This window comes from Pongo abelii, chromosome 12, assembly GCF_028885655.2.
Source record: "Pongo abelii isolate AG06213 chromosome 12, NHGRI_mPonAbe1-v2.0_pri, whole genome shotgun sequence".
In the NCBI taxonomy this organism is placed as follows: Eukaryota; Metazoa; Chordata; class Mammalia; order Primates; family Hominidae; genus Pongo; species Pongo abelii.
The window spans coordinates 126,583,337-126,595,692 of NC_071997.2; the positions used below are offsets into that span (position 1 = coordinate 126,583,337).

Sequence of the window (12,356 nt, forward strand, 5' to 3'; positions counted from 1 at the left end):
ATCAGCCCTCTGATCTGAATATTCTTCTCTTTGCTAAGGAGGGTGAGGCCGAACAGAGGGACTCAACTGCAGAGATGTACTCAGGCCAACTACCTTCCTAACCTTGGTTAGGAAGGAAAGCATCTCTGTGATAGACACTTTGTCCAGACTCCTGAATTTTATCAATGTGGGTAAGAAGATGACTAATCAATGAGAGCCAAACAAAAGACATTTTATTATCCAAGACTGTGATAAGATTTTGCCACTTTTAAATGAAAAAAAAACTCAAATAATTTTGATCAAAAGGAGATTTGTATGTCAGATTCCTTTAAATTTCTGACTAAAAAAATTCTACTGGAATTTGATATAGAGAAAAGTCAGGGATGTAGAATATCGGCATAGAGTTAGTAGAGAGTTAAAATTCATTTCTTAGCTGCACTATCTGCCTAAACTGCCCTTAACAAGATCATTTTTTAAACATGAAATTTTGCACCTCATTACCCCTAATTACATCCTTTTAACGGCATTCTTTGAAAATGCAGACTGAACAATGTAGGATAGAAAATACTTATCTTTCTTCTATTCCTGTTAATTGTTGAGTCTTATTCTTAAATCTGACTTCATCTTTTATCTCTTTCTATCTAAACTAAAATGTTTCATTCTCATCTAAACTTCAGAGACTTTTCTTTTTGGGAATAGGGAAAGAAATACACCATTTTAATGAGGAGAGCAGCAACATTTTCCTTTCCACTCCTGTAGCACTTTCTCTCTACCTTGCTATATCACATGATTACCCAGTAACCATTTTGGTTTCAAGATTATAAACTTATTAAGGACAGAAACAATATTGTATAGATCTATTGAATCCTTATAATATCTAAATTGGTGCCTTGAGTAGACTATGCAACTTATAAGTTTTTATTGAATAGAATGACAATAAACAGGTTTCATATTTTGCAAGACATCTATCTTGAATATTTCCAAATATTAGAAATGTTCTCAAATTTTGTGATTATTTCTGCTTCCCTCAGCTTCTATCAGATTGTTTACTCCATAAACCCTTCACAGTTTTCCTAAGCATTTTCTCATGTCAGTCTAACAAATATTTGGAGATAATTATATTGTGCTTCTGAGTATTTTTTTCTATACCATTCTCCTTAATACAAGTTTCTTCATTGTTAGCTTTTAAATGTAATTATCCAGATTGCTCTTCTCTGAGCATTCATCTATAACTACATGTGTGTGTAGATAGATAGATAAATAGATAGATAGGTGATCGATAGATATGAAGATATGAAGATACCTGTTAAATATATCTTAGTAAACAGAATTTGAAATTGGATCTAATAATCTGAGGCAATCTGTTTAGCTAAAATAAATGGAACTATCATTGCTATCATTTTTATATAATTCTTCTAGTGATGCTAGTAATACTACCAACGTATATGTGGCTACTTTTAAAGTCATATAATTCAGTTAAATCAAAATGATTTTGATTTCAATAAAACCCTTGCTTTTTAAGGCTAGATTGCCACTATCTTATTGTTGTATTTGTTTACGGGAGACCTAAATACTATAGATAGGTAGATAGATAGATAGATAGATAGATAGATAGATAGATAGATAGATTGACAGATAGATAGATAGAGATAGACAGACAGACATAGAGAATATTTGGAGGGATATTTATTTTGCAATATGCACTTGACATATGTGATATAATTCTCACAACCACTTTGTAAGGTAAAGGCGATTCTTATTCTCATTATACAAATGATGAAATTGAGGCTTAGGAAGATAAGCGTACAAGAGTAGGTGATAGGGCCTGAATTTTGTTCTTAAGAAAATTTCCCCTGAATCCTGGGCCCCTACACACTTCTTCACAGTCATCACTCTGCCTGATGAGGTGTTCTTGGAGTCGTGCATGTTTGCCTTTCACCTGCTGTTTCATAAATGTCATGCCACCAGGAAAATGGCTAGTTGAATCAGATATACTTGAGAATACTTGCAGAGGTCTATAAATGTGTTCTGTTGGAAAAGCTGGGCTAGTGGGGTAAGAATGGGGGTTCCTCCTTTCACCTCCAGGCAATTCAGAGGGTTCTCTGCCAACAACTTTTACCTAACTCAATCTACTGTAACTCTTAGAATATTTTTTTTTTCTAAGAGGAAAGTTTTGGGCCAAGTCCTACATTTTGGTGGGAATATCTGTGGACAAGTGGAATCTTGAGTCTTCTCTTAAAACTAATTACTTGGCTATTGTCCTTTCTACACAAATGCAGGGAGAGCCCTGTGCTACTGTTACAATGATGTCTCCTTATTGGGCTGAAAGCACTGTATGAACCGTCTTGTCAAAAGTGCTAATGAGTGTATATTTATATTTTCAGGGGAGTATCAAGGGTTCTTTCTTCCCTTGATCTTTCACACAAAATTAAATAAAACACACCTGGGAAACACTTATAGAACAAGGTTGAATTACCTCTATTTAGAAATTGATTTGAGAAAGAAAAGGGTTTAAGAAAGAAAGAAAAATAAAATCAAGAAGTTGATTTGAATTAGAATAAAGAACATTGTCCTGAACGTCAGATCACATGTGGTTGATGATCAGCTCACCTCTGCGCTTTTGAATGTTTTGTTTCTAGGATATCAAGATGCATCAGACGCCATGTCAAAGGCTCCCGGAATTTGAGACTTACATCTCAAAGGCTGTCACATCCCCTGTCCTGCAGATTTCTTGTAGAGAACCATACCTGCCTTATAAGACTGGTTCTGATAAGTCCTTTAATTTTTGGTGTCCATTCAGTTACTAGTAGATGCCAAACCTTGAGTTTATGTTTTAGTTACAGACTTCAGCTCATACTTTCTCAATTATAACACTAAGAATCGTCCTTTGAATAATAACGTTTATATCAAACCTAGAGACTACATAAGCACAACTTTTCTCTTTTACTGTTCTATTCACAGTTAAAATATCTTTCTGTGTGTGTGTGTGTGTGTGTGAGAGAGAGAGAGGCGGGATAGAGAGAGAGGGACAGAACGAGAACAAATCTGGATTTGGTAAGGAAAAAAATGTTCTATGACAAAGGAACCATGAGTTGACCAATGGGTGCCGATATCTACTGTACACAAAGGATCGAAGCCAGTCCTGAGGGCTAGACAGGAGAAAGCATCATAGTGACCCTAACTGTATTTAAATTTATCCTGTAGAAGTTAACTAGGCTGTAGCCAGAGCAACACAGTGAGTAATCACCAAGTCATGTTTCTGAACTCACATGACTCCTCTGAAACATGTGGTGAAGATATTTGAGGCATTATCAAACACCTGCAGATTTTCAGTTCCTCATTTCTTGCTCATGTGATTTATTAACAGTTCTGCTAATGCAGATAGAATGCAGCCTCAAATTACAGCAGAGGAGAGGGTTGAATGCTGTGCAGCCTATGCTATTCACAGTGCAGAATATCTGCAACCTAGTTGATCATTTTTGAATCATCAGCTCCATCTTTATGTTAAATTAACAATTTAACAGCTGCTTTCATCAAAGTTCTTTTGTGTCTACCAACATGATACTGTAATTTTTTTTCTTAAATGCAATTTCCAAGATCATTTCTGTGTCTTTTCTGTCCCAGATTACTGATTTGCATGTTTGATCAATTTGTATACAAATGTTCAGGCATTTATAAACCATCTAGGGAGCATGAAACACCCTCTAGAGCTCTAGAGAATAATTTGATCCATCTCATCATTCACTTACTTAAATTTCTTTTTCATTAAGGACAGGTGATGAATGAAGGCAGTAAAATAAGACTGAGCTTAGGTATACTGTTTCCTAAATAGGAAATATTGTAAACCAAAAGATTTTCACAAAATTCTAGTAAGTGGGAATATTGAAAATTGAGTCAGATTTGTCATAGAAAACACATTTTTTTCTTTTTACCTTTTGTGTTAGTCGGCTTGGGTCACCATACCAAAATACTATAGACTGGGTGGCTTAAACAACAGAAATTTATTTCTCACACTTCCAGAGGCTGGGAAATTCAAGATCGAGTTGTTAGCCAATTGGTTCTCTGTCAGGGCCCCCTTCTTGTTTTGTAGATGGGCAGCTTTTTGTGACATCCTTGGTGCATGCAGGCACACACACACACACACACACGCATGCACACACACAAAGAGAAAGAGAGAAAATGTTCGGGTGTTTCTTCCATCAGACCAGAGCCCAGGACCTCATCTAAACCTACTTATTTCCCGAAGGCCCCATCTGCAAACACCGTCGCATCAGAGGTTAGGACTTCAAAGGATACAATTTGTTTGCAACACCTTTTATAACAACTCAGTCTGCAACACTTCTCATATCTCCAACAATATTTAGGCTTTAATTTATTTTAAATCATTAAATTTCTAAGCTATATGCATAATAGTACAGCCTGAATGTCTTGAGCTCAAAAGAAGACCTTTAGAAAACAATGCACCTAGATTTTCAAGGAAAATCTATGCTATGTTTGTGGCAGAAGCCACCTGAATTGGCTGATACAAATTTCTTTCTTGGCCACGGGATCTCATTAGAACCAGCTTCTCCAGATTGGAATGACCTCCTTGAGGGCCCTGAGTATCATCTTCTGTGTCTAGTTAAATTGAGGAGGAGGCACATCCTACTATGCAGCCTTTGCAATCAGGAACAATCAGTCTCCCTTGAGCATTCCTCAGAACAGGAACTGTTCAAATCTGCCCTTTCTCTGAGCTTGTGGGTCCAGACAGTGCAGGAATAGCTGGACAGGTTGGAAGAAGAGAAGGCCAGGAAAATTTCCAGAAAAGTCTCTGAGGGATTCATTGGAGCCAAGAGTCAAGCTCAAGCAGCAAGTTACAAAATACTAACATCAAGTCCAAAGGGTAAAAGACTGAGTTAGGATGGGCTAATGGAATAAGAAGTTCTGGGTAAGTGGAAACAAAATTGAAATAAGAATAGCCCCAAAGCAAATGAGGAGGTTCACGTTTACTACCCCAAACAGCACTGGGCCAGCTGTAGCTTGCCTTATCAGCTACTCCATGTTGGATGAAGACAGCTTTGATCTTCTGGCTTAAAGGATCAGAAGCAGTGTGAGTAGAAATTCAACTGTTTCCCAAAGGCTGGAAAAGCAAATGATATAGCTAGCAAAACACGACTCTCAATGCTTTGGCTTAGATGTGATACATGCCACATTCATTTACATGCCATTGGCCAAAGCAAGTCACACAAACAAGCTTGATGTCATCTGGGTGAGGATACAAACTTCTCCAATGGGAGACACTACAAATCCCGTGCGTGGTGCAACTGTATATAATTCTTTTACAAGAAAGCAGAGTGAATAGGAAGAAGCAATAATTCAATCTACTACATCTTTTGAAAATAATTTTCCCTTTAGAAAGACTGTCATTTCTCTTGCATGCTTATTGTTTCTTTCCATTTGTTTTTCAAAACACTAATCTTGGTTAGATTCGCATATAGTCTTCATGCCTTTATCTGTGAAGGTGAACACCAGTATAGAATGTTTAGAAAAAGACAAAAGAGTATAATATCATCTTCATACATTCATAATTAAGAATTTCAATTCTCACTCAAAAATTCTAAGAAATCCTACTGGTTTTCTTCTACTAAGCTCATTATCCCACTCTCTGCTCTAATTATTTTAGACCTTTGTTTTTCTATTCAAGCTCATCACCCATCATTCCCCTCTGCACCACTCCCCTCATATGCTGCCCACAGATGGCATTGCCTCTCATTTCATTAGAAAAACAAAAACCATCAGGTGCTCCCTCACCTCCCCAGCACCGACTCTGTGCACCTGTCTGAGCCTGGACTCATCTTCTTCTTTTCTGTTCTCTTTCTGTAAGAGTTGCTAAATCGTGATGACTGAAGGACGTATAATTGGTACCAAGTTTCAGAAATAAGCCTCCTTAGAGGCTCTGGTAGTTAAAAGAGGATTCCGGTGATTCCCAAAGTTTGCAATAGTTCATTTCTCTAATCTGTCCATGTTTTAGGAGTCCAAAATCAGCAGTTTGCAAAATGCCAACTGTTGACTACATCAGAATCATGGGATTTCTACCCATCATTCCTACCCCTGTATTTCCAGGATGGGACCTGGAAATATGTATTTTACTTCTGTCCAAGTGATTCTAATGCATTGCTCAGTATAAAGGTAGCTATTACAGAACCTAAGGTGCCTTTAAAGTTTTAGATCTGTGGTTCTATAACTTTGCTTCATAATAAAATTACCTGGGGAGCTTTTAAGGTGCCTGAGGCCCAAGTTACACTCTGGACCAGTTAAATTTTAATCTCAGCGGTTAGGACTAAGAAGTCGCCATTTTTAGACCTGCACAGGTGTTTATGATGTGCAGCAAATCTAAGAACAACTTCTCACTTTCAGCGAAGTGTGCAAGGCTAAGGGTGCCTTCTGGCTGCACTCAGAGGGGCTTGGATGGGGAGTGAAATATCACAGCTCCGCATTGAGGAAGCATCCCCAGGGATGGTTTTGCAACAGAAAATATTGTTCGTGCCATTCAAACTGGGAAAAGACCACCTTGTACCAAATGGAAATAATTAATCTATGAAGAAAAATACTGCTGAGGCAGCATAAAATGCTGTAAAGTGTGCCAGACTGAAGGTCAAAAGAGCTGCGCCTGTTGTTTGTTACCCGGGACAATCTTGGGCAAGGAATTTGATTATTCTGAACTGCAGTTTTCTTACCAGTAAGGTGGATGCTACAGTACCAGCCTTGTTGTATGGTTGCTATTTTATTTCATTAAGAGAGCTGACAACTGACATATTCAAATGGTCAGAGTGCTTTTCATTGGAATTTGGGGAGCAATTTGGAATTCCTTATTTAAATCTGGAGTTAAATCTTTATTAATACATGTAGTTTTCTTATTTGTTTTTCCATTATTAAACTCCTTTCTAACCTTTTAGAGAGCCAGTGGTGCTAAATATCTAGTTCTTTTTTCTTAGAAAAATTTTACATCCCATTTTCTTAATTGGCCTAGAGATTCTGTAGTATTGGTGCTTGTTTTTTCTATTGCTGCTGAATACCAGGAAGGAGCCAAAGAGTACCTTTGTTGCCCAGATATCTGATAAAGTCCAGATGCATCTGGAAACCATTTGGAGTTCATGGGCAAATGAAGTAGGTCATAAAATATGAAGAACTCAAGAGAAAAAATAAACTACCAAGGTTGAATTATAAGGTAAGGTCTTAGCTCTTATCTTTCTTAATAATGCCTCCTCTGCTCGCCATGGCAACCGCATATGCTGGCAGTTGTTATGGCAAAGGGAGAGGACTGAAAATAGAAGAGAACTGTAGGATTCTGCAATGGAAGAAGGTATTTCTGAGACTAGCAAAAACACAGACCAACATGTATTGTTATGATCTAAGCCTCATGTGTATGAATAAGGGGGTATCACAATGAACTAAGATTTCGTGAGGCACGTTCATCTTCATTTTTTTTATTCACTGCAAAATGAGGTCTCATTGGTGAGTCCTCATATTGATGCCTGTAAAGCACTTGTCATCGTATTTAGTTCATAGAAGTTACTCTCTATCTGTTAGCTGAATATAAATAACCTGGATGAACAGTATGTGTGTATCAGGCTGTTGGCATATGGATTTTCTGTAGAAAAATTTTACTTAAAAAGTAAGCAAGAATCAAAAGTTTGATTAATAGAGAATTGGAACAACTAAAATGAAATCCTTTTTCAAGGACACCTACCAAGTGAACTGATGCATTTTGAAGGGCATCTGTGAGCGGCCATGCCATGGCAGCATATTTTCTGTTTGCCTGTGCTGTATGGATTTATATATGATTACAAAACCCAGAGTGACCCATTAGTATAAAGTAGGCGTAAATTTATGTGTTTATTTTTTCAAATTAGCAAAATGTTGAAATTTCAGGATCCAAAGAAACCAAGAGACCCGTTAAAGGGGTTATTTCTTTGACCGTTTATCTTTTGCTTGAAACAATGTAGAGGTGCATTGACCTTTTCTCACCTCCATGTCAGCTTTTACATTTGTGTGTTTCCAGTCCTCTTTGTGCTAGTGAAGTGAATTCTCACAGAACCTAAATAATCTAGATGCTCTGCTTCCTTAATCAGTGGGTAGAATAGTGGGCCTGGGATTTTCCCCAGCATGGCGTGGTTTTCATGAAGGGGATGGAGGAAATTTTGAACCCATTTGCAATTTCTCTGAGGACAGAAATGATAGAGACCATAATAAGGACAAATTAGACTGTAGTGAAACTCAATATGGTGACCTTATTTTGTGTGTGTTCAGTGGGTGGATTCTACTTTTTCTTTATAAATGACATTAAATAGCAAGCTGATGTCACAATGGGCAGAGGTCTCTCACAGAAACTTACCAAGCATTGCACATTCTACTTGTTGCAATCTGTGAAAAATAACCTTGTAATAAATACACATCTAGAACTTGATGTGATTCTCTTTCGTACAGTAGGAAAAACATAATTTGTTATTTCATTGAAAGATAGAACATACCATGAATCTGTATGGTGAAGTCAGGAGGCTTTAGACCCAGAAGGAGAATGTGATAGTGGTCTTCTCTACTGGTTTAAATAAAACATCAGGTTCCACTTTAGGCTGGTGTTCTCCAGGTTCTATCATGTAGGCCAGGGGTGTCCAATCTTTTGGCTTCCCTAGGCCACATTGGAAGAAGAAGAATTGCCTTGGGCGACACATAAAATATACCACCACTAACAACAGCTGATAAGCTAAAAAAAAATTGCAAGAAAATCTCATAATGTGGCCGGGCGCAGTGGCTCACGACTCTAATCCCAGCACTTTGGGAAGCCGAGGCGGGCAGATCATGAGGTCAGGACATCGAGACCATCTTGACCAACATGGTGAAACCCCGTCTTTACTAAAATACAAAAAATTGGCCAGGTGTGGTGGCGCGTAACTGTAATCCCAGCTACTTGGGAGGCAGAGGCAGGGGAGTTGCTTAAACCCAGGAGTCAGAGGTAACAGTGAGCTGAGATGATGCCACTGCACTCCAGCCTGGCAACAGAGCAAGACTCCATCTAAAAAAAGAAAAAAAAAAGAATCTCAGAATGTTTTAAGAAAGTTTACAAATTGGTGTTAGGCCACATTCCAAGTCATTCTGGGCTACAGGTTGGACAAGTCTGATCTAGGCCTTCCTTTATGAGGTTTAGCCCCTGTGTTCCTAGACAGTCCCAATTACAGCAGGAAGTATACTGACAGTTTTAGCCCCAGTGAAAGCTGGGCTTATAAATTAGGCTTATTTTCACAAACATGTTTCTCTCTTTCTACTGAGAATAAGCTGGGAGTGTCTATGTGGCACCTCTTTCTGGCTACCATAGTCAAGAAGGCTTGGCTGCAGCTCTAATCTCCTGGCCTTTCATCTGAGGCTACTAAATCTCTGTGACTATTCTTGTTTGTTTCTCTGGGTTTCTACATCCAGATTTTATCTTTCTGTGAATTAACTTAGTTTGGTATTTATGGGCCATTCCTAGATGAATTTGGATATTTCTTTGCTGCATACCTCTGTTGTCACTCACCAATGGGGTGGATCCAATTAGACCTATAGATACACTGTCTAGATCCCACCCCCAGGGAGGGCTTGCTGCCACACCCAGTAAGGGGGGGTCAGCCCAAGGCCCCCAGCTCTCTGCTCCTGTAAGGTCTGCCCTCAGCTGAGGAGAGCCACCTGGCCTGGGGTTACAACTTTCCCAGGGCAACCCGAGGCCAGGAGAACAAGGTTGCGGTAAAGGCCCAGGCATTCTGCACAATGGGGACCTTTGCCAGGGGCAATACTCCTTTCTGGAGCTCCTGTGGGACTAGCCATGGCTCCTATCGGCCTGCACAATGGTGTTGCCTTTTTCCTGGCCCAGTTCTGTTCCTTCTTGCTTTTTCCCACAGGTGTTGATCCCTAATAAATATCTTTATGCCAAACCCTGACTCAAAGTTGGCTTCCAGAGAACGGGGATATTAGAAATAGAACTCTCATTTCTTCTACAGGGAGAAGCAGCTAAGAAGGACAACTTCTCCAGGTCCTTCTCTTTCAGGTCCTGAGGTTCTGTGATGCCAAGCAGAGCAGCCACAGATGCTCTTATCTGCTTGTGGAAAAGCAGAATTCACATTCTTTCTAAGCCCAGAGCTACAACCCTCCCAGTCAATCACTGCCTGATAAAATGTTCATGTAGTGCGAAGGACTTATTTCAACTTTATTTTGCTCTTAAGTTCTGTGATAATGGTATACCCCTGCCTTTTGGTAAAACTGTACAAAAGAGAAAAGTTCATCTTTTATGTACAAAGAAAATTTCACCTTTTCCTTGTTGCTAAATTTTGGTTTTCAGGCAGTATTTGTCAACATCTGGCTGGAGTCCTGGATCTGCCACTCATTGCTTGAGTAACATCTTTTTTGTCTCAGTTTCTTCATCTCTAAAATTAAACAGCACATCACTTACTTCCTTAGGTGGCTGATGAGATCAACAATATTTGAAAGAGAATAAAGAAATATGTACAAACATATTTTACACGCCAAAACATCTTATAATTGTGAGGAAGTATAATGATGATGGTTATGATTTTCTAGCTGTTTTGCAGTCGTTGGTTGGAAACTTTGACACTGTCTACATTTTCTGTTCTAGTGCCATTTGCGACTGGTGCCTGACATTTACAAGATGGCGATGACAGGGTGCAGCTTTTTGCTGGGGGACAGAGTTCTGCCCCAGCCCAGACGTAAGTGGTTCATATGGTGATTGATCCCCTGACCTTGGGCTCATTAACTTTATCCTCTCATGAATGGAAGAAACCAGCCATAAGGATCTCTTTGTGCGTACAGTTTTCTTTGTATTTCTAGAAATCACAGCCACTACTACCCAAATTGTGTGTGTGTGTCTTCTAAAGTGTCTACCCTTTGCTAGGCAGTTTCCAGGTGTATAAAAAGTTCCCTGTTTTAAATAAAGTCACAGCATGAAAGAAAAATGTGGAAAGCATTGTAATATTTCTTGATTGATAAGAGCAGGTAATAAAAGTGAGAACTAAGATGCTTGGAAACTTTGAAGGAAGAAAATGATGTGATTTCACATCTAATCCCGTGACAAAGCACGGGGATTACTCCAATCTCAGGGCCCGGAGGAAGATTCTATTGTAAGAACTGAAGATTTCCCTCTTGCTCACCAAGATCAAATTTATCAGCTTCCTTAGTTTAGTTTGGAAACATTATCCTACTTCCATTTTAGCTGAACCCTTACGCAGTGCAAGGAAATTGAGGCGGGCACATTGAGAGTGGTGGTTTTTCTTGTTTTTACAAAAACACAAGATTCTCTTTAACAAACGCGTGGGGAACACCTACTCTGCCAGTGCCTTAAGGCCACAAATGTAAACTCGTTCTTGCATTTTCCCCCAAACGACATCCGGTATCACTCTTCCCGAGGATAGATGTGTATAGCGGGTGGGAGGGGATGCTGAGAAGAGTAACCTGATCTCCAGGCACATCTGGGTCTTCACTTCACTGTTTCACAGCAAGGGCAGAGAGCAATTTTACAAAGACATGATTGGACAAGCCAGGAAAAAGAAGATCCCCTTGGTCACTGATGGGCTTTTATTCTGATGGATTTTTCTGAACATGCAGGAGTCACCATTCAGAATTCCTTTTCTCTTTCTCACAGGACCACCTGAGAGAAAGCCACCTTCTGCTTGTTTCTCCATCCATCTTTTGCTGGCGTTTCCCCTGCAGCAACCCTGGGGCCAGGGAGCATCTGATCAGAAGAACTCACTGCCTCTGTGCCCACAAGGACACGCCTCTCACGCTGTGCTTCTCACAGTATCTGTGGTGACGAACCAGATGTTTGTATGTTCTAGGTTTTTTTTATTATTATTTTTATTTCCAATCTGTATGGAAGTTGCTTTTGTAAAATACAATCCCAGTAAAATATTAGCAAATTAAAATTTTGAAGACCATTGACAAAATACAAGCTCTGTCATCATCATCATCATTATCATCAACAACGTAGTCATCATCATGCTCATTATACTCAAGAAGCCGAACATTATTCAGCCAATTCTGCTTCTTTACTTACTGCCTTGAGAACTGGCTACAGCCAGCTCGCTGAGGGCCACTGGTCCCCACTCCACACTGCTGGCACTATTAGCGTGTGCCTTCCATATATAACAGGATGCTCTTCCTTCCTGGCAACCTTGAGCCTTTAAGTGCTTTGCCCAGTGGAGAAGGAGGGAAGATGAGTTAGGTACTAAAGAGAAAATGGCCAGATCAGACTGTTTGAGGATTAGATACAGTACAATTACCAGGGGAGTGGAAGTCAAATATTGTACAATTATCAGGGGAGTGGAAGTTCTGGAAGAGGCAGCCACAGGTCTGAG

The 12,356-nt window shown here is 39.3% G+C and overlaps 1 long non-coding RNA gene across 1 annotated transcript; it reads left to right on the forward strand.

Annotated features, from left to right (window-relative positions):
• Nucleotides 1-7,255: 7,255 nt before the first annotated feature.
• LOC129057605 (uncharacterized) lies at nucleotides 7,256-11,944 on the forward strand. Its single transcript, XR_008522244.1, has 3 exons — nucleotides 7,256-7,321; nucleotides 10,622-10,712; nucleotides 11,645-11,944. It is a non-coding gene; the product is annotated as an uncharacterized LOC129057605 (long non-coding RNA).
• Nucleotides 11,945-12,356: the final 412 nt, after the last annotated feature.